The sequence below is a fragment of the Balaenoptera musculus genome, chromosome 5, assembly GCF_009873245.2.
Source record: "Balaenoptera musculus isolate JJ_BM4_2016_0621 chromosome 5, mBalMus1.pri.v3, whole genome shotgun sequence".
In the NCBI taxonomy this organism is placed as follows: domain Eukaryota; kingdom Metazoa; phylum Chordata; class Mammalia; order Artiodactyla; family Balaenopteridae; genus Balaenoptera; species Balaenoptera musculus.
This window is the reverse complement of record NC_045789.1, coordinates 25396794-25417100: the sequence shown is the minus strand read 5'-3', so window position 1 is coordinate 25417100 and position 20307 is coordinate 25396794. Positions and strand designations below refer to the sequence as shown.

At 37.6% G+C, this 20307-nt stretch overlaps 1 protein-coding gene across 8 annotated transcripts in view; it reads left to right on the top strand.

Annotated features, from left to right (window-relative positions):
- INPP4B (inositol polyphosphate-4-phosphatase type II B) overlaps window positions 1-20307 on the top strand; it is a 745855-nt gene that overhangs the window by 234728 nt on the left and 490820 nt on the right. The window contains exon 1 of one of the 8 annotated variants that reach the window (XM_036853320.1): window positions 12353-12397. The exons of the other annotated variants lie outside the window; for them this stretch is intronic. The gene's annotated coding sequence lies outside the window, so the exon portion shown is untranslated. Of the gene's footprint in view, window positions 1-12352; window positions 12398-20307 lie in introns of those variants that run through there. 8 annotated transcript variants of the gene reach the window in all.

The following is a 20307-nucleotide window of genomic DNA, read 5'->3' as shown; positions in this document are numbered from 1 at the left end:
CTCAGGCTGGATTTGGTGTTCCACTTCCTGTCCTTAATCACCAAGGGATGGCAAGCCATCGCCACTCCACTTAGTATGTGCCATTGCAGTTTCCCCTTTTCTTTCCTCCTCTCCCCATTCCTGCATTAGCATCCTTTTCTCTCTTCTTAACAGTAGGGTTCTGGTAAAAGGTTAATTAATGGCTGCTTATGTTTCCCCCCGACATGTATATCTGTGTATATAAGTAGTATATACAGTAAGTCCCCTGCATACGAACAAGTTCCGTTCTGAGAGCGCATTAGTAGGAAGTCCAATCTGTTTGTAAGTCCAACAAAGTTAGTCTAGGTCCCCAACTAAACACAATCAGCTGTATAGTACTGTACGGTAATAGGTTCATAATACTTTTCACACAAATAATACATACAAAACAAACACAAAAAATAAAGGAAACATTTTTAATCTTACAGTACAGTACCTTGAAAAGTACACTACAGTACCAGCCACATCACCGCTGATTTTACGCTCGCTTCCTGACATCCTGGGCTTGAATTAAAGATACTGTACTACTGTATACAGCACTGTACAGTAAAGTACACAAAAGCACAACCACTTGTAGAGGATGCACGCATGTGACAGTGTACGGCAGACACATGAACTAACTTACGTGATTGGACATGCGAACACACGTTCGCATCTTTGAAAGCTCACAACTTGAAGGTTCAAATGTAGGGGACTTACTGTAATGTGTACACACATATATGCATAGATATATACAAATGCATACATTTTTTATAAATCTTACAGATATAAAGGTGGCATGCAATTTACAAATGATATGATATGGAATACACTATTAAATTCCATACAGTCGTTGATTCTCAGATAATGCTTTCATTCATTTTTGCCCAATTCTTGTACCCATACCAACTTATGATTACAATTCACCTATGATGTGACCATTTTTAATGCTATTTAACAGTTTTTAGCTGAATCTGCATGATTAACACATTGTCCATCGCTTTCTTAAGTCTAGATAACGAACAAGCCAACAAATTAAGCCTTGATTTGTAGAGTCTGCTGATATCTGTGGTGAAAATATTTCTATCATGGTCAGTTTCAAGCTACCAGAATGAGATCCCTGAACACAAAGTTGGGAAAGGGTGCTCAATAGCTCACTATTGTATGGTTTTCCTACCATGCAAATACAGTAGATATATATGAGCATAGGTAATAGTAAGAGTTGTACGATAGTTAGGAATAATGAGTTTTGGGTAGCCTACCTTTGTCCCTAACATAATTTGTTAAATGATAAGTTTACATAATATACTTTAAAAAATAGTAGCTATGTTTAATAGCTGGCTCACAAAATTCCTGAAAATGTTACAATCAACTCTTGTGAGCTGGCTCACATTGAGGGCAAATGAGATAAATGTTATAGTAAACATTCAGAAATTGCACTTGGAAAGCCCAGAGAGGGAGAAGTTAATTCTGGATAGGGGATTCAAGAGAAAAATGAAAGTTATCACTACCCTTTGGACAACATTTCTTCTACAATTTAGTGTTTGGTTCATAAAACACTTTTCATGCGTGTAATCACATTGATCTCATAAATATCCATGATATTAAAAGAGCCAGGATTATAAACCCCTTTTACACCTGAACAAAGCAGAATTGGGGGATTTTCAGGTTTGATTTGTGGTTTTTAAGATTGTTTCAATCTCTATGGACAATGTAAAATCACATGACATAATTTTTGTCTTATAAGAGTTTTTCTGTCTCCTGTAAGAAACAGAAATAGGAAGAGAGAGCAGGAAGGAATTCATGGACTCTTGGGTTAAGACGGAGCTGACCATATTGAGAGAGACGGTTTAGCATGTGGAAGTCAGCAGTAGGCTGTCAGAGGGTGGGCTGCAGCTCTGTCAGCTACCAGTCGTGAAAACTGGGGCAAATTAGTTTAGTCTTGAGTGCTAGCTTTTCTTATCTGTAAAATGGGCATAATGTCTGTCTCCATTTCTAGAACCAAGTTTGCTTTCATGTGTAGTGTAGAATAGTGCCTTGAACTTGATAAGTGTTGGCCTTCTTCACTATTCCTCTTATTGCACATCACCAGTTTCTTTATATCTTTTTACGTAAAATATTTACAAATAGCAGGAGCCTTACAACGGAAAATGGAGCACATTCTGCCAATGGTCAGACGGTTCTTCCTGTTATCTTGAAATTGTTCCTTGTATTTAAAAATTCTGGATTTGGATTTGATATTTCTAGTGTAGCAGGTGTGGAGGGGGGAGGTGATATGTAGCAGTGAAGACCCTTGGGTGTGATCACTAACCACAGGTGCTGCTTTTGATTTAAGACATTTAAGATGCCAGAGTGAGGGAGGAAGGTGGGGATAGTAGAGATGGGGTGAATGGGCCCAGAAAGTGACTTTTGTGCCTTTCTTTCCCTTGGAGGCATGATTTATGCACTCTTTTTAAAGCTTTGATATTTCTGCTTTAAGTTATCTGTAATTACTATCCTTGTTGCCGATAGATAGCTATTTCTCATATTATATCTTTTGGTATATTATTCTCATTTGATATCCCTTGTTCAAATAAGGAAGTTAAAGGCATATAAGGAAAAACAGTTGGTCATAACGTAGAAAGTCATACTCCAAATCTTACTATTGTATAATGTCAAGGTAAAAGACCACTTTTTATAAAAATTAAAAAAAAAATCCCTTTATTTCAAATGTAAGGACAACTTATCTTTGGGCTGATGAGATGGCATTTCCAAAGACTAAACACTTTCATTTCTGCCCTTTACTATTCTGGATCATTCTCCCACTAGAATGTAGTTCTAATAGGTCAGGGATTTTTATCAACTTTGTTCATTGCTATATTCCCAGCACCAAGTAAATGCCTGGTGCATATTAGAAGCTCAGTAAATATTTGTTAAACAAACGAATTAGCCCCAGCTGGATATTGAGTGGGAATGTAGCTGTGTTACATGTGGACTATGGGGGGATCATGAATGATATCCAGGCTAGTTTAAAAGCTAAGAGCTCCCATCCTACAACGTAGTGGATTTGTAACCAGCTGTGAAAGGGCACAGGCAGGGATTCAATCTCTTAAATGCAACCTGTGCACACACAATATATAATTTTGCATACAATACCTTGAATTATTTGAGCGACTAGGTAGGTGACATACATAGTAGTAACCACAAGGTCAAGGGTGTAATGGTGGAGCATAGTTATTGTAAGTTTTCTTTTTGTGACATGGCATCAAATATGTCATGTTTGTACTTCTATTTTCATGCCAGCTTTTCCAGGAAGATCTTCATTGAGACAGGCATGAGTTTGAGGCAGGTGATAGTTGCTAATAATAGTAATATTTATTGAATGTTTTCAATATGCCATCTCTGTCCTAAGCACTTTATACTATTTTATTTAATACAGATGAAGCCTCTGTGAATAGCTCTCTTAGCTATTCTGATCATTCCACCTTATTGATGAGGAAATAGGACTCAGAGGTGTATACATATTATTATTATTAATATTTGCATTATTTTTTACTATAGGACTTTTAAATTTATAATATAGCAACAATTGAAATATATTAGAAAGGCAGTGAGATACGGTGGAGAAAGTAGATAGTTGGTAGAAAATCTTGATTCCATTAATTAATCTTGGTCACCTCACAACACACAGTAGTAACATCTGTTAAATTCGAGTAGGTCTTCAAAATCTGCAGGTTGTTTTTTTTTTTAAAGTTGCTTTAATTCTTGCTTTGATTTTCTCCTTGAGTCAACCTGCCTACTGTTCTGTCCAATGGAAACTCTTCTTGTATTCCCTTTTCTCCTTTTCTATTTCTTTTTCCTTTTGTTTGGCCTCCCATCGTGATTCTGCTGCATGATGGGTCGAATGGGATTTGGGGCTGAACTGAGAACCAGAAATAATGTGGCTAACACTTCCTAAGGGAAACCATATTCCACAGTAAATTTCTCTTCTTTTGACCCTTATCAGAGTTGAAAGTTATTTCAGCCAAATTAAGGATTAACAAGCTTTAGTTGGATAGCCTGAGGCTCTCAGTACTAGCTAAATGTCATTTAGGGAAACTGCTCTGGCTTCCATGAAATCTACATTTCCATTCATTCATTCATTCATTCATCCAGCCATGTAACATTTAGTGAAGTCTCTCTGTCTGAAGCCAGTGCCATAGTGGGTCACAATGAGTGTCACTTTCCGTGCATCCAGGGAGCTATGGAACTGAAGGCAGGAGACTGCTGTATAAATAAACACAATATTCAATATGTTGTAGTAAGTGCTTTATAAGAAGCACACACTCATTAACATGAAGATAGGAGAAGGCTTCCTATATTCTGAGTAAAAGAGTTGGGGAAGCCAATATTGAGAGAAGGATGTTTGAGTTGAGCCCTGACAATTTTGAAAAGTACTCTGTTGATAAGTGGTGATTTTCTGTCTCCAGTGACAGTGTAGCAGAAGGTGACATGAGAACATGATATCTTGGGGGAGACTCGCATTCCCTAAGCTTCGTGTAACTTTGTCCAGCCAACGTAAGGCTGAGGGTTACCGTAGAAACAGCATTTAATGTCCAGAGGGCCTGCTCACGATGTCCACATGACGGGTAGAAAATAACTGCACAAAATTTTGAAAGGCGAGAGATGGTGCTAGGCTGTGGCAATGTGGGGAAGATTGGAGGAAGAGTGGGATTTGAACTGGACCATATGCAGATAAAAGGCTAGCAGAGATTCCAGGTCAGGAAACACAGCAAATAAGAAGGCTGAAGAATATTCCAGGTTGGGAAATACAGAATACAAAGGAAGGAAGCAACTCTCCAGATGAAGTTGGGCGACAGTGCGAAGACTGGCTTTGCTAGAGTAGAAAGGTTAGCTGTAAACAGCTGGATATAATGTTGGGAATAGATGAGTTCAGATTTTGTAATACCTTAAGTGTCACATTAAGGCATTTGACATTGATGAAAGTGCCAGTCTGAGAGTTAAGTGATTTAGGTTAGAATTTTAACTCTGGCACTTTTTAGTTGTGTGATCTCAATCATGTCTCCGAATTTCTCTGAAGTTTACACCTATAAGATGGGGATAATACCATTTTTCCTATCAGGATGTTTAAAGTAATCAACTAAAAGAATATATATAAAAGTATTTTGTAAATTATAGAATTCTATGCAAATAAATAGATATATGCATAGTCAAGAAGTTACAAGTAGAGAGACATGAGACAGTGGAGAATGTAAATTGTCAGTGGAATTCAAGATGGATTTGATGAGGAGGAGATTAAAGTCAAGACAGCAGGTGGCAATGGCTGTGGTCCAATATGAGGGCCTCTGTTCAGAAGTCATTTGTGGCCATTCTCAAGCTAAACTTGGTCAAACCATGATTTAGCACTAGGAGTCTATAATGGTATGCTAAATCTTGCCCCCCACACACATCATTTTTACCAAACTAATATGGCTCAAGCCAAATTTAAGAGATGGGGGTTTTTAAAAGATGGATCTTGAGAGTGAGAAGGTGACATTTTTTTCAGCACAATAAGGTGTAGAAACAGGCTGGGGGAGATAACCTGTCTCTAGTCAGGTGTATGATTGATTTCTACAATTTTCATCCTCAGGCCAGAACCCTGATAGCCTGCCTCACAACAAAGTTCTCCACTATATTATCTTGAAGAACAAAGAATATCTGCCCACCTATGTCAGAAGCAAGCCATGAATAGATGTGGGGTCCTGGGCATGGAAGAGAGGGAAGGGTTTGTTAAAAGAACAAAGAAACTGGGTAGCACAAGATTCCAGCTAGAAAATAGGAAAGGAATGTTTTCTGTCAAGGAAGATGGTGGCCATGTGTGTGTCCTGAGGGCCCAGGCCATGCTGAACTACTCAGAAGGACAGGCCAGATAGACTGAAGAAGCCACTTCTGAATCCCCATCCCCTCGAGGGCTCTCTGTGGATTGGCATATAACACTTTACTCTGATGTGACAGTTAACTATTCTTCAGGTTTCCACGTGTGTGCTTGGCCGGCAGTTCCCTGGGGCCCTCTCCCCACTTCTAGTCACTGGTACATAAAGATGTAGTTCTCCACTGTGGAAAGCAAGAGGGTACAGAGAGCAGTAAAAGGGGCAAATGAACCAGCTGACAGAAGAATGTTTTTGTTTTGTTTTGTTTTGTTTGGCTTTACCAACCCTTTTTTATGTGATAAAGAGCTTAGTACTGGGGTTGGTATTTCTTTTTTTTTTTTTCCAAGTCTCCACATGACCTATTCTTTTATTTATTTATTTATTTATTTATTTATTTATGGCTGTGTTGGGTCTTCGTTTCTGTGCGAGGGCTTTCTCTAGTTGCGGCAAGCGGGGGCCACTCTTCATCGCGGTGCACGGGCCTCTCACTATCGCGGCCTCTCTTGTTGCAGAGCACAGGCTTCAGACATGCAGGCTCAGTAGTTGTGGCTCACGGGCCCAGCTGCTCCGTGGCATGTGGGATCTTCCCAGACCAGGGCTCGAACCTGTGTCCCCTGCATTAGCAGGCAGATTCTCAACCACTGCGCCACCAGGGAAGCCCCCTGGGGTTGGTATTTCTATTTCCCTTCCTCCTGCTGTAACCAGGAGTTTTGGGGTAAGGATTGCAAGAGGTAGAGACAGTTATGGGGAGTTGAGGGCCACATCTTGTGTAACCCACCCAAACTAACCAAGGTGCCCTCCATGCCACTGTAATGCTTTAAAATACATGTAAGCATATATATATATATATATATATATATATATATATATAAAACATATAGTATGCACATATATTATATAATATTAATATAATATATAATTCAAATATGTATATATTACGTAGTATGTTGTATCATAATATATAATAAATATATAATGTATAATATATAATATATGTAATATACACTTATATAATAAATAAACAGTATATAATTATATAATATTATGTAAATATGTGTATATACATATATTTGCAATTGTTGAGTACCTATTTAATGGTTGTCAGCCATTCATTGAAAATTTACTAAGTGCCAACTATGAGACTCACAAATGTGGAAGATAAGTGCATATTATCTCTTTCAATTTTACAATATAGGAAAGAAAGGTACAGGGCGTATAAGAATCTGGTCTAAGGTCAAAGGGCTAATAAGAGGGGGAATTGGAAAATTCTCACCCAGATAAAAAATTCCATACTTAAAAAAATCTCAAATCACTAAATCCTCTCTTATTTGTCTGTATTTATACTAATCCTACAAGCTGAGGAGCAGAGAGGGTCTTTCTCTGTAAATAATAATCACATGCAAATTTCTCACCTACTTGGGCTTTTGCCAGAATATAGTGTTGTGGTTGTGAGAAGCAATGTTGTATTTTGATGTCTTTCCAACTTCCCACCAACTCCTCAGTATTGCTAAGAGATTGCGTCCCATTGCTACACCAGCATCAGTGTAACTTCTCACTTATTCCTGGAGGAAGCTTCCGGATGGGAGATACTCCAGAGCTTGTCTGCACAGGTACACTTTGCTCTCAGGCCTCCCCAGGCGCTACATGTGTGCCAGTGCCCAGCACCTCTCAGGAGGCTGGAGACGGCATCATTTCCTTACAATCCAGCTGTTGAGCAGAATTTCATAGTTTTATGTGCCAGTGATATATCTTTTTAAATCTATTGAATTCAACAACAGGGCAGTGTGACAGCCCATCTTCAAAAGACAGGAAGGGCTTTGAAAAGGAAGATACAATTAATGGAACCTGTTTACTGACAACCCAAGAAACGAATCGTCGGTTTTGATAACTATGAAGCAGTAATAGATAACTGAAGCATGTAGAAAATGCCTAATGTATTCCAAGTTTATTTTCCAATTTAACCATCCTGGTATAAACCAGAAGCAATTCATTTATTCATTCACTCATTTATTCAATTAGTAAAGGATTACTGAATGTTTTCTATTTATCAGGCACTATTAAGCACTATTTATCAACATAGCCTTTAAAGTACCACTTGGCTAAAACATACATCTATGTTTTCTTTAACTAATTGGTGTTCTGTTTACTTCTATAATAATGTGATTTGAATTAACTTTTTTGCCATCCCTTTGCCAAAATCCTCAAAGTATCACTTTATTACTTCCATGGCTGTTAATAAAACTTACTTTTTCCACTTGTCAGGCCAATATTTTCAATCTCTAGAAAGGTGTGAAACAATATTTCTTTGAATTTTTTTTAATTGCAAGGAGATAATTATGCTACTTATGCAAAATTTATGAAGAATGAGCACATGTGATAAGAATGGAGTGTTGTTATTAAATAAAACTCACAACAATGATTCTTAGGTGCTTATGATTATATATAACCATTATTGGCCTACTGTAAACATAAATGTTAATCAGTATATGTGAATGGTGGTTAGCGATCTTCCTTTACATAATCACATCAAACTTTGCTCAGGTTAACCAGGTTGTAAAGGTATGGGGTCAAAATGAAAAATCAGAGGCAGGAAGAGAAAGAGAAAAGATGAGGAAGATGGGAGCTGGGTGGATTTGAAGCTTTTCTGAATGCATAGTAGGTCTCCAACTGGGGATGTCAAGGTCCTCTCCATCTTCTCCCCACCTTGCATTCTTCCTTTTCTGGGAGACAGTGTAAGACTGAATGAGGACTCCCAGAAATTTTTGATTAGGTGGGGGGGGCTAGTGAAAAGAAGAAAATTTAATGGGAGCCAAGTAGAAAAACAGAGGGAGTAATTACAAGGTGTAACTTGAGAATAAAAGAGATCTGATGAGGGACTTTTGGTTGTTATAGGCTGGAAGAGGATATGTCTTCCTTCAGGGGTGGTGGTGTGCGTGATGAGATGTAGAAAAGAGAAATGAGGCCTGAAATGAAAAGAGAAGGAAGTACAATTCATTAACAGTCAGGTCACATGTGCTGCATATATGCTACAGGTGGTGAAATCTATGATTAAGAGTTCATTTGAGGTGTTTAAAAACATTTATTTATATGCAGAAACGTTGAAGTGACTTATATTGTTTAAAAATGGCTAATAGCATTTCTTTTTCTTTTAAGTAGAGTTTAAAATGGCTTAATCCTAGAGCATCTTCTGAGTTTCCTACCAGGTTTAGAATCAACTTAGATCCTGCCTTCTTGGACCTTATAGTCAATTGCAGGGTACTGAGTCTCCCCCTCAACTCAAATGAGCTCCAAATTACTTTTGCCAAACTTTCAGTTTGTATTTTATGCCCCCCGCCAAATTATAACACTTTAAGAAATGTTAGCTTTATTACTTTTTTAAAAATTATTTATTTTATTTTATTTATTTTTGGCTGCTTTGGGTCTTCGTTGCTGCGCAGGCTTTCTCTAGTTGCGGTGAGTGGGGGCTACTCTTCGTTGTGGTGTGCGGGCTTCTCATTGTGGTGGCTTCTCTTGTTGCCGAGCACGGGCTCTAGGCGCACGGGCTTCAGTAGTTGTGGCGCGCGGGTTCTAGAGCGTAGGCTCAGTAGTTGAGGTGCATGGGCTTAGTTTTGCTCCGCGCATGTGGGATCTTCCCAGACCAGGGCTTGAACCTGTGTCCCCTGCATTGGCAGGCAGATTCTTAACCACTGCGCCACCAGGGAAGCCTTCTATTCCTTTTTAATGAAAAAAAGCTTTGCAGTAAAATATTACTAACTTAATTTTCATAATGCATTGAGAATTTTCAGCAGATAAATGAACGAATGTAAGAGGGCTCTAAGTTAATTTTCAAATGAGTATTCAGGGATTAAAAAAACGAGACAGAGAGAGAAAAGTCTGGGGCTCCTGGGCTATGGTTGTGGTTGTTTAGCAAGAGAACATATTATTAATGTCATTGGAAATTGGTTCATGATTTGGTATGAAATGAAATACATAAAGAAACAAATTTGGTTTCTTTCTGTTCTTTCACAGACACTGAAAAATGATATGACTTCTTTAGTATATATTGTAGTTCTCTGCAGGGAGACACGAATTAATTTTTTCTTAGTTTTATGTATTCCCTACTTTCTCCTACCTTTTTTTTTTTTTTTTTGCATAGAAGGGTCTTATTCTTATACCTAGCTACTCACTAAGAACAATAAATGTTGATTTTATTTTCTTACCTATATATTTCCAATATATATAGAATATTTTTATATGAGAGGTGGCATTTGTTTTATACACATACACACACACACACACACACACACACATATATACAAACATACATACACAGTTGGTCTAATCCACTGTCTCTAGTATTCTTCATCATCAGTGGTGGAATGAAAGCATCTTTCACCATTTCTTTCTTTCTTGCTTTCTTGCTTGCTTGCTGTGTTGGGTCTTCGTTTCTGTGCGAGGGCTTTCTCCAGTTGCAGTGAGTGGGGGCCACTCTTCATCGCGGTGCGCGGGCCTCTCACTATCGCGGCCTCTCTAGTTGCGGAGCACAGGCTCCAGACGTGCAGGCTCAGTAATTGTGGCTCACGGGCCCAGTTGTTCCGCGGCATGTGGGATCCTCCCAGACCAGGGCTGGAACCCGTGTCCCCTGCATTGGCAAGCGGATTCTCAACCACTGCACCACCAGGGAAGCCCTCTTTCACCTTTTATGTCGACCTATGTTTTATATGAAAGCTTTTCAGGAAAGAAAGTACATATTCCATGAACTACAGAGTACCAGAATGTGAATTTGGATGTTGGTGCTAGCTTTGAGATTAATCTTAGAATATAATCCTCTGTTTTTAAGAATTACCTATATTTTAAAGAAATTTTTATAACTATATAGGAGAGAAAGGAAGCAGTCACTAGCACAGGGTAGTGGTAAAGATCCTCTTATAAACTGTTTCGAACCTGGCTCGTTTGCTCACTTTTCCCATTTGTAAAATAGGCATGCTGACAGTGCTCACAGTATAAGGTTGTTATGCAAATTGAGTGATTTAATATGTATAAAGTACTTAGATTTGGTATGTAGCACTATGTGCTTGTAAATAAACAAAAACAAATAAATCACTCCTTGAGGGGCTGGGAATATATTAAAGCATACATAGGAATGTGTATAAAGCAATAAAAATCCGTTATTATTTGCAGTGGTAGGTATTTTGCAGGTTAATTTGCCGTTTATTTTTGTGTATCTTTCCCTAATAATGTGCTATTTTGGAGTTCTTTGATGCTGATGTTGTTCCAGAAACTTCTATTTCTACTTTTTCTTTCTTGAGTTTGCTACATATTGTAGAACCTGAATATGGCAGATGGTTTACAATGCCACATAAGAAGACGTTTTTCCAATTATGTTTTCATCAGGCAAACGGCCCTGCTGTGATGGGAATAAATGGTTATGGCATTCCTATGGAATTGATATTGTCTGTTACAGAAGGCTATAGAACTGAACAAACACTGGTCAGAATTATCCTTCATCTTTTCCAAATGTAAGGTCAAAATTAGTATAAATAAAGGAAGATTGTGTAGTTTTCTCTTTCCTTCTTGTCACCAGTAGCCATCTAGAATTTGTAAGACAGAGGGACGGAATGTGTGGGTGTGCTCAGTCCCATGTAGTACAAAAATATTCTTTCTTATTCATGCCCATATACAGATTAAAAATGCAGGTGGCATATTTAAATAATTCATTAAGTTGCTCTTTCATTCATGTAAAAAAATTAGGCAAATATCGCAACCATTTAGTTTATGTTTAAGTTCTAGTTTCAGCAGAACAGTTAGCTTTGAAAAGGTCAAGACTACTGACCTAAAAGTATTCATAATCCTTCTGCAATTACCATAGTAATTTGTTCCATATGCCTATGAATTGTTTCTCAGAGTTACTGGATTATCACCTACTGAGAAGTTCAAAAATATCTATTTGGTATTTTTTCCAGCTGAGAAGCAATTCTGCCTCAATCCCGAGTAGCACTGAATTCTATACTGAAGTATGTCTTTTCGGATAATATCATCTTCAGTAGCAGTTAAGTATATCTATGATTATCTAGCAAGACTGTTGACGTACTCTTTCTGCTCTTAATACATCAGTGATGGGAAAGAGACAGTTGGTTTTGGAGAGCTGTCACTTTCGAGTGTTTTTGGAAAAATCCATTAAGTGCCCAATATTCATTAACTTCTTTGGGATGCCTAGAAATGTACATGATATTACAGAGAGAGAGAAAGGACATGATGATTGATAAGAATGAAATCCAATGTCCCGGTCGTTTATTTCTTCATTTAGTTATTGTTTAAACATTTCTGAAGCCCATTTTTATACGAGGCAAAACAGAGTTCCTGCAAGCAAGCCAGTTTCTGGGTGATTCAAGCGTTCAGGTAATGCTGTGGGGCAGAAGACTTTGGACCTTGTTGACTCACGAGAGAAGCGATGAAGGTTCAGATCGCACAAAGGCAGGGCTGAGAGCCAACTTGAAAATGAAAGAAACGACTTGAGCAAAACAACTTCCTTGGTAAGATCAGACTGCTCCTTCTCCCTATAATTGCTAGTTCTACCCAATGGCAAAAAGAAAAATAGAAAAGGAAAAGGGAAAAGAATAATCAAAACCAAACTAAAGTCAGAGACAATGAAAGCAGAAAGGTTCGGTGCTGAGCTTCCAGCCTCTCCCATTTTAGCTCCAGAGGTGTAATCCTTTAATTGAAGCTTTGCTCTGCTCCTGAGCATTCAACTGTTAACTAACAAATTTCATGGAGTGTCTATTTTGGAAACAGGGTTGTTTTAGGCAAGTAGTGTCTTAAGTAAATTTGTGTTTTAATTGCAAGAAGGTAGAGTATGATTTGAGAGTACCCAAATTAGAAATGGTTTTTATTCCTTTTCAGGTGCATAAATAAATAAACAGCAATAATGAAAAACCTTTCTTAGAGTATGTAATGAACTGTGGTTGGAGAAGGATTTAAGAATGTGATTACTTTGGCTGTGGCAATTTAAGAGAAGAGCTGTGTTTATGTAGGGGATATGCCTTTCTGTGTGTACTTTTCTCACGTGTATATATTTATTTCATTGTTATTACAGGTATCAGAATAAGAAAAAAGTATTTAATGAGAATAAACACTGATTTCAGCAATATAGTCATTCAGCCTTATAAAGTATCAGTTATAATGAAAGCTTTTTCTCGGTCATGCTACCCTTTCTGCAAAGAGGAAGGGAGGCACTCTGCTTCTTTTCGTCTCATCACCTGCCTGTAACGGAAGGGTGATGGGCGGGGGTAGGGGGGTGGGAGTGTAAGGTGTGGGTGAGGGGTGAGCAGTGGGAGGGTGGGATTCTGGGCTAAAGAGAACCTCTCCCACCACCGGGAGGGAGCTGCTGGAACAGTTGTAGTGAGTGATCAGCGACCTCTGCCTGGGTCCTCATTTCTGTCAAGGCTAAGTGATGCCCTAGACTCCAACGGGTTGAGTGGTGGGTCTCCTGCCCACCCTCAGAGCTGACCTCGGTTATATTGCTCCCTGTGGATTCAAATATATTCAGGGGATGCGACGCTTCTTCAATGTAGATATTCAGGATGCAACACTTCTGCCAGCTAATACAGAGCACTGAAACCTAAAACTCTAGCTCCTGTCTGCTCTTAAAACAGGTGGGGACTCTGTAATGGCCTATATGGGAAAAGAATCTAAAAAAAAAAAAGAGTGGATACATGTATATGTATAACTGATTCACCATGCTGTACACCTAAAACTAACACAACATTGTAAATCACTTATACTCCAATAAAAATTAAAAACAAACAAATAGAAAACAGATGGGGAGAGCTGGTAAGAATTCAGTTGCATATACCAGGAACTTTTCCATCTAACCTATGTATAGATATTCGAATGTGCAGTACTAGATAACCTGAGTTGTAACATTATAGCATTTGAGTGGGTGATGTCTGAGGTCGACTAGGCTCTGACAGTCAATCAACTGATCGTTGAAAGTCCTAGGAGGCTCTGAATATGGTCTTTACTTTTGTGTAAAGCCCAATGGGACTCACAGACAAAAAGGGAACTTCCCTTATTCCTTTACATTTTTTAACAAGTGGCTTATAATTTTGCACATAGCCTGATTGTGCACTTAGAGATTGACAGTTGCTGACGTTTGCAGTTCTTTTGAACCCTTTGGAGAGTCTTGATATACACAAAAATTCCCATAGGCCACAGAAACTTCTGAACTTGGAAGAACTGGGTTTAAAAACTGGTTCTGCCCCTTACTGGCATCGTGACACCGCACAAGGTACATGTGCTCTTCCAACTCAGTTTCTTAATGGAAAATGCACCCATTCGTACACGCTATATCTCCTTCCTGGACTGCAGACTGATCTTCCCTACTACCTGCTAGACATTCTCTTTAGGATATCCTGGTGATGCCTCAAACATCTGTCCCAAATGGAATTCCCTTACCTCTCCTTCCATTGACCCACCTGCTGCCTAGACACCCAGGTGCTAAGTCTAGTAATAGAGACCTTCTTTTCCCTCCTTCTGCAGTCCCTTCACATTCAGTGAGTGGAAAATTAATTTTCATTTTTGTTCCCATTATTTCTTGGCTTGCTCTCCTCTTCTGCATTTCTAATACCAGTACGCTAGTTGAGATTATGACCATGTGCCTGAAATAATGTGACAGATTCCTATCAGGCATAGATGCCCTTCCCCAGCTTTTCATTTCCACCCCCTTCGTTTTATATCTTACTCTCTGCTTGAGACACAGCTGTCATCCTGTCATTTTCTTCTTAAAAGTCTTTCAGTGCATCTCTGTGAACTGAATCAAGGCCAAACTGAAAGTACATGTAACACGTGAGTGTACCCTAGTGTGTCTAATACTAGGTCGACAAGGCTCTGGCAATCGATACATTTTCTCTGAGGTTTCCTCATATTTAAGTTCAGGTTTTACATTTTTGGCAAAGATGCCACAAAGTGAGGTTGTGACCTTCTCAGCATATCAAATCAGAAGGGATTTGATGTCGGTTTGTTCCGTTACTGAAAATGGTAACTTTGGTCACTTGGTGAAGGTGATGTCTGTCAGGTTTCTCCACTGCAAAGTTACTGTATTTCTTTGTATTTAATAAAGATCTTATGGAGAAATAATTGGAGAGTATCTAGTTAGCTTGTTATTTAAAACACTGTTAGCACTAATTTTAGAATTCTTTGAAGATTCTTGCCTGAGACAATTATTACTGTGGGGTTTGCCAAATACTAGTTGGAAATTTACAGTAAGGAAAATTTTACTCTATTCATTTATTCATCCATTCATCCATTCACTCATTATTTATATTAGTATGGGCAAATGAACTCATTTTATTCCATGGCTTATAATGTATCACAATCATTTTTTTTGTTGTTCAGTTTTCCCAGATTCGGCCTTTGGGAGCCCCCTTCAAGTTGGCTCCTGTATCTTTTTAGAATTTCTCTTTAAAACACTTTGATATTTTCTGGCACCGCAAGATATTTTAGGCTCATCTTGCACTTTTCCTGTCCCATTCCTGCAATCAGCTGTTTCTCCAAGGACTAGTAGTTTTCTTTTATTGGAGCATGGTGTTTAGAAACCAAGATTTGGGCAGTGAATGGGCTCATTAGTACTGGGGTATCATAATACCTGACCAACACTCTTGAAAATTGTCAAGGTTGTGAAAAACAAAGAAAGACTGAGGACCTGTTCTAGATTAAAGGAGACTAAGGGAAACATGACAACTAAAGGCAAAGTGTGATTTTGGGTTGGATCCTGAACCAAAAAGAACATTAGGGGGGCAATTGGAGAAATTTGAGTAAGTTCTGTAGATTAAATAATACTGGATATTGTATTATAGTCTTATACATATTTATCTTCCTGTAATGGTCAACTCAAAATAACATGACCATTCACATTATTATTGATTTAAAAAATATGTATATGTATAGCTGATTCACTTTGTTGTAAAGCAGAAACTAACAAACTATTATAAAGCAATTATACTCCAATAAAGTTGTTAAAAAAGAATAATTCAGATCTCTGCAATTGAAGAAACTGATCTAAATTAGGGGCAGGATATTCAGAAGAGAAATAAAATTATACTTGGTATTCTAACTGTATCATTTAGGATTTTTGAAAGAAATGATCATGTATACCACAAATTATCTAATTAATCTCCCTTTGATGAACATTTACATTGTTTCAAATTTCCCCAGCTGATATGTAAGGCTGTATTAACATATTTCTACATATATTTTCAAATATTTGAAAATCTCCTTGGTATACATTTCTTGAAGGTTGGTTAAATAATTTATGGTACAGCCATAAGCAATATGAAGTCATTAAAAATTATGATATAGATCAGCAAACTATAGCCTATGGGCCAGATCATCCTTGCTTTTACATTTACATATTGTGTAAGGCTACTTGCATGCTACAGAGCAAGGACAGAGTTGAGTAACTGCAACAGGGATCATATGGCTCACAAAGCCCAAAATATTTACTATTGGTCCTTTACAGCAAAAGTTTCCCAACCCTGATATGGATTATTACATGCAGAATGACAATATTCTGTGAAAAAGACACATTTTTATTACATATATTATTATAGATCTGTATATATATAATTTTTTCATTTTTTAAAAATTGAAATACAGTTGATTTACAATATTATATTTGTTTCAGGTGTACAATATAGTGATTCAGTATTTTTTTTAACATCTTTATTGGAGTATAATTGCTTTACAGTGGTGTGTTAGTTTCTGCTTTATAACAAAGTGAATCAGCTGTACATATACATATATCCCCATATCTCCTCCCTCTTGCATCAACTTATTACAGAATAATGGCTATAATTCCCTGTGCTGTACGATATAACCTTGTTGCTTATTTCTTTTATACATAGTAGTTTGTATCCCTTAATCCCATACCCCTATCTTGCCCTCCCCCCTTCCCTCTCTCCACTGGTATCCACTAGTTTGTTTTCCATATCTGTAAGTCTGTTTCTATTTTGCTATATGCATTCCTTTTTTAAGTTTTTTAGATTTCACGTATAAGTTATAACATACAGTATTTGCCTTTCTCTGTCTGACTTATTTCATTGAGCATAATACTCTGTAGGTCCAACCACTTTCAGCAAATAGCATAATTTCATTCTTTTTTATGGCAGAGTAATATTCCACTATACACACACATGTGCACGCTCACGTGCATCTTCTTTATCCATTTGTCTGTTGACGGACACTTGAGTTACTTCTATATCTTGGCTATTGTAAACAGTGCTGCTATGAACATTGGGGTGTGTGTATCTTTTTGAGTTAGTGTTTTCATTTTCTTTGGATATATACCAAGGAATGGAATTGCTGGATCATATGGTAGCTCTATTTTTAGTTTTTTGAGGAACCTCCATACTATTCACATAGTGGCTACACCAATTGACATTCCCACTAACAGTGTACAAGGGTTCCCTTTTCTCCACATCCTCTCCAGTATTTGTTATTTGGAGACTTTTTGCTTATAGCCATTCTGAATAAGTGTGAGGTGATATCTCATTGTTATTTTGATTTGCATTTCTCTAATAATTAGTGATGGTGAGCATCTTTTCAAGTGCCTGTTAGTTATCTGTATATCTTCCTTGGAAAAATATCTATTCAGGTCTTCTGCCCATTTTTAACTGGGTTGTTTGTTTTTTGATACCAAGTTGTATGAGCTGTTTATATATTTTAGATATTAACCCCCTGATGGTCATATCATTTGCAAATATTTTCTCCCATTCATTAGGTTGTCTTTTTGTTTTGTCGATGGTTTCCTTTGCTGTGCAGAAGCTTTTAAGTTTAATTAGTTCCCATTTGTTTATTTTTGCTTTTATTTCTTTTGCCTTGGGTGGCAGATCCAAAGAAATATTGAGTGATTTATGTCAAAGAGTGTTCTACCTATGTTCTCTTATTGGAGTTTTATGGTTTCAGTCTTACATTTAGATCTTTAGTCCATTTGGGGTTTATTTTTGTACATGCTGTGAGGAACTGTTCTAATCTCATTCTTTTATGTGGAGCTGTTTGGTTTTTCCAGCACTATTTATTGAAGAGACTGTATTTTCTCCATTGTATATTCTTGCCTCTTTTGTTGTAGATTAATTGACCATAGGTATATTGGTTTATTTCTGGGCTCTCTATTCTGTTCCATTGATCTATGTGTCTGTTTTTGTGCAGTACCATGCTGTTTTGATTATTGCAGCTTTGTAGTATAGTCTAAAGTTGGACACATGGTACTTACAGCTTTTTTATATTTCTCAAGATTGTTGGGCAATTCAGGGTCTTTTGTGGTTCCATATAAATTTTAGGATTATTTGTTCTAGTTCTGTGAAAAATATCCTGGGTATTTTGGTAAGGATTGTTTACATCTGTAGATTGCTTTGGGTAATATGGACATTTTAACAATATTATTCTTCCAATCCAAAAATATGGGATATCTTTCCATTTCTTTGTGTCAACTTCAATTTCCTTCATCAGTATTTTATAGTTTTCAGAGTATAGGTCTTTCACCTCCTTGGTTAAGTTTATTCCTTGAAAGTACCTGGGAATTTATTCTTTTTGATGTAATTTTAAATGGGATTTTTTTGTTTTTGTTGTTCTTCCCCTCCTACCTGATTCCATGTGCATCTTTCCTACAGCCTTCATTTTACAGGAGTCTTTCAGCCAATTTCCAGTTCGTTTTCAGTAAGAATTATTCCACATGTAGACGTATTTTTAATATATTTGTGTGTGGGGAGTGAGTTTCACATCCTCCTATTCTGGCCATCTTGATCGCTCTCCTGTATATATATAATTTAAATCAAAAATCCTATTAATTTAAAATTAGTTATGGACAGAGAGACTCTGCAAGGTTGTTCACCAAAGTTCATAAGTAGGTCCTTTTTTTGTACATTTTTATTTATAATTTTATGTATACTTTGTGCTTTCTTAAAAGGGTTGTTTGAATTCTGTTTTCTCATTTTTACTTCAAGATAACTAGTCAAACCACACTCTTCAGTCTTCTGCACCCAAAATTCTAGTGAAGCGAGATCACAGTGATCATGAGAGACTTTGAATGACACTTAATTTTTAAGTAGGGCAACCACTCACTGTAGTTTGCCTGGAGCAGTGCTGTTTTATGGCTACTGGGACTATAGTGTCATTGTAGCCACATTTTTCTCTTAACTCTGTAGTAGTTCTTCCCAGCCTCTTAAGCTGCTATTCATCTTTTATGTGTCCTTTAAGTGTTTCGGTACCTCTGGGTTCTGCCACTGGCCTGGTCCCTTCTTACTCCAGTCAATCTCCCAGGAACTCCCCAGAACTCTCCCAACTCCCATAGTTTGGTTTACATTTATACACTGATACCTCCTAAATGTGTACCTTTAACTTCCAAACCAGTGCTTTCTGGATATTTTTAAGATATTTCAAATCTAATTTAATCCGGTGCCATCCTTGACCCTTCCTTTCCCCTCCACTTGCATTTCTTCAATCAACAAAAATTCCTGGCAATTTAACCTCCTAAATATTTCACACATTGGTCTCCAGTTTTTACTATTACTGTCCTAATTCAGATTTTCTTATCCTTGCCTCTTTCACTGAGTGCCTTCAGTTCCCTACCAAACCTCAGCCAGAAAAATCAGTCTTAAATGCCAACCTGAAAATAATATAGAGTGCCTGAGTCACTCTCTTTCTTAAATCACTTCGGGAGACCTCCCATTGCCTAGTGACATTTTTTGAAGTGTGGACCATGTACAACCTACATCAGACCCTCCTGGCTTATATATTAAAAAGGCAAATTAAAAAAAAATTGAAGCCCGAAGTCTGGGGTCCATTACCAAGTTACCGGATCAGAATTTATAGGTGATCGAGCCCTAGAAATTTCTGTTCTTAACACCACCACCAGATAATTTTTATATGCTTTCATGTCTGAGAACTACTACTGTCCTAGGCCTATATCAAGACACTTCTATCCAAGGTGTTTATGAGACCGTCCAAGGCCTTCATGGTCTGGTTCCTATTAACTTCTCTAGTCTTATTTCTTGCCATTTCCTAACTAAAACGTCAGATTCTACTAATGTAAATTCCTGTACCTTCCTGCTTATACCTTACTGTTCAACTTCTGTGTACATTTACCATTCCCTGTGACTGAAATACCTCTTTCCCCTTACTTCTCCTGGCCCACTCATAAGTAAATTTCAAGTCCTCATTTGGGTATCTGTGCTGCAAGTCTTCCTGGCATCTCCAGAATGGACTGTGCACCAGAGAGCTCTGTCTCCTCAATGCACTATTACTGGGCTTTGTCATTGTGCCTGGTGCATAGTTCATCCTTAACAATGGTTTGGCAAATTAAGTTAATAATAGATTTCTATGAAGCTCCTTAGAGATATATGGATCTATCCACTATCTTTTGTTGTGTGACAGATCACCACAAAATTTT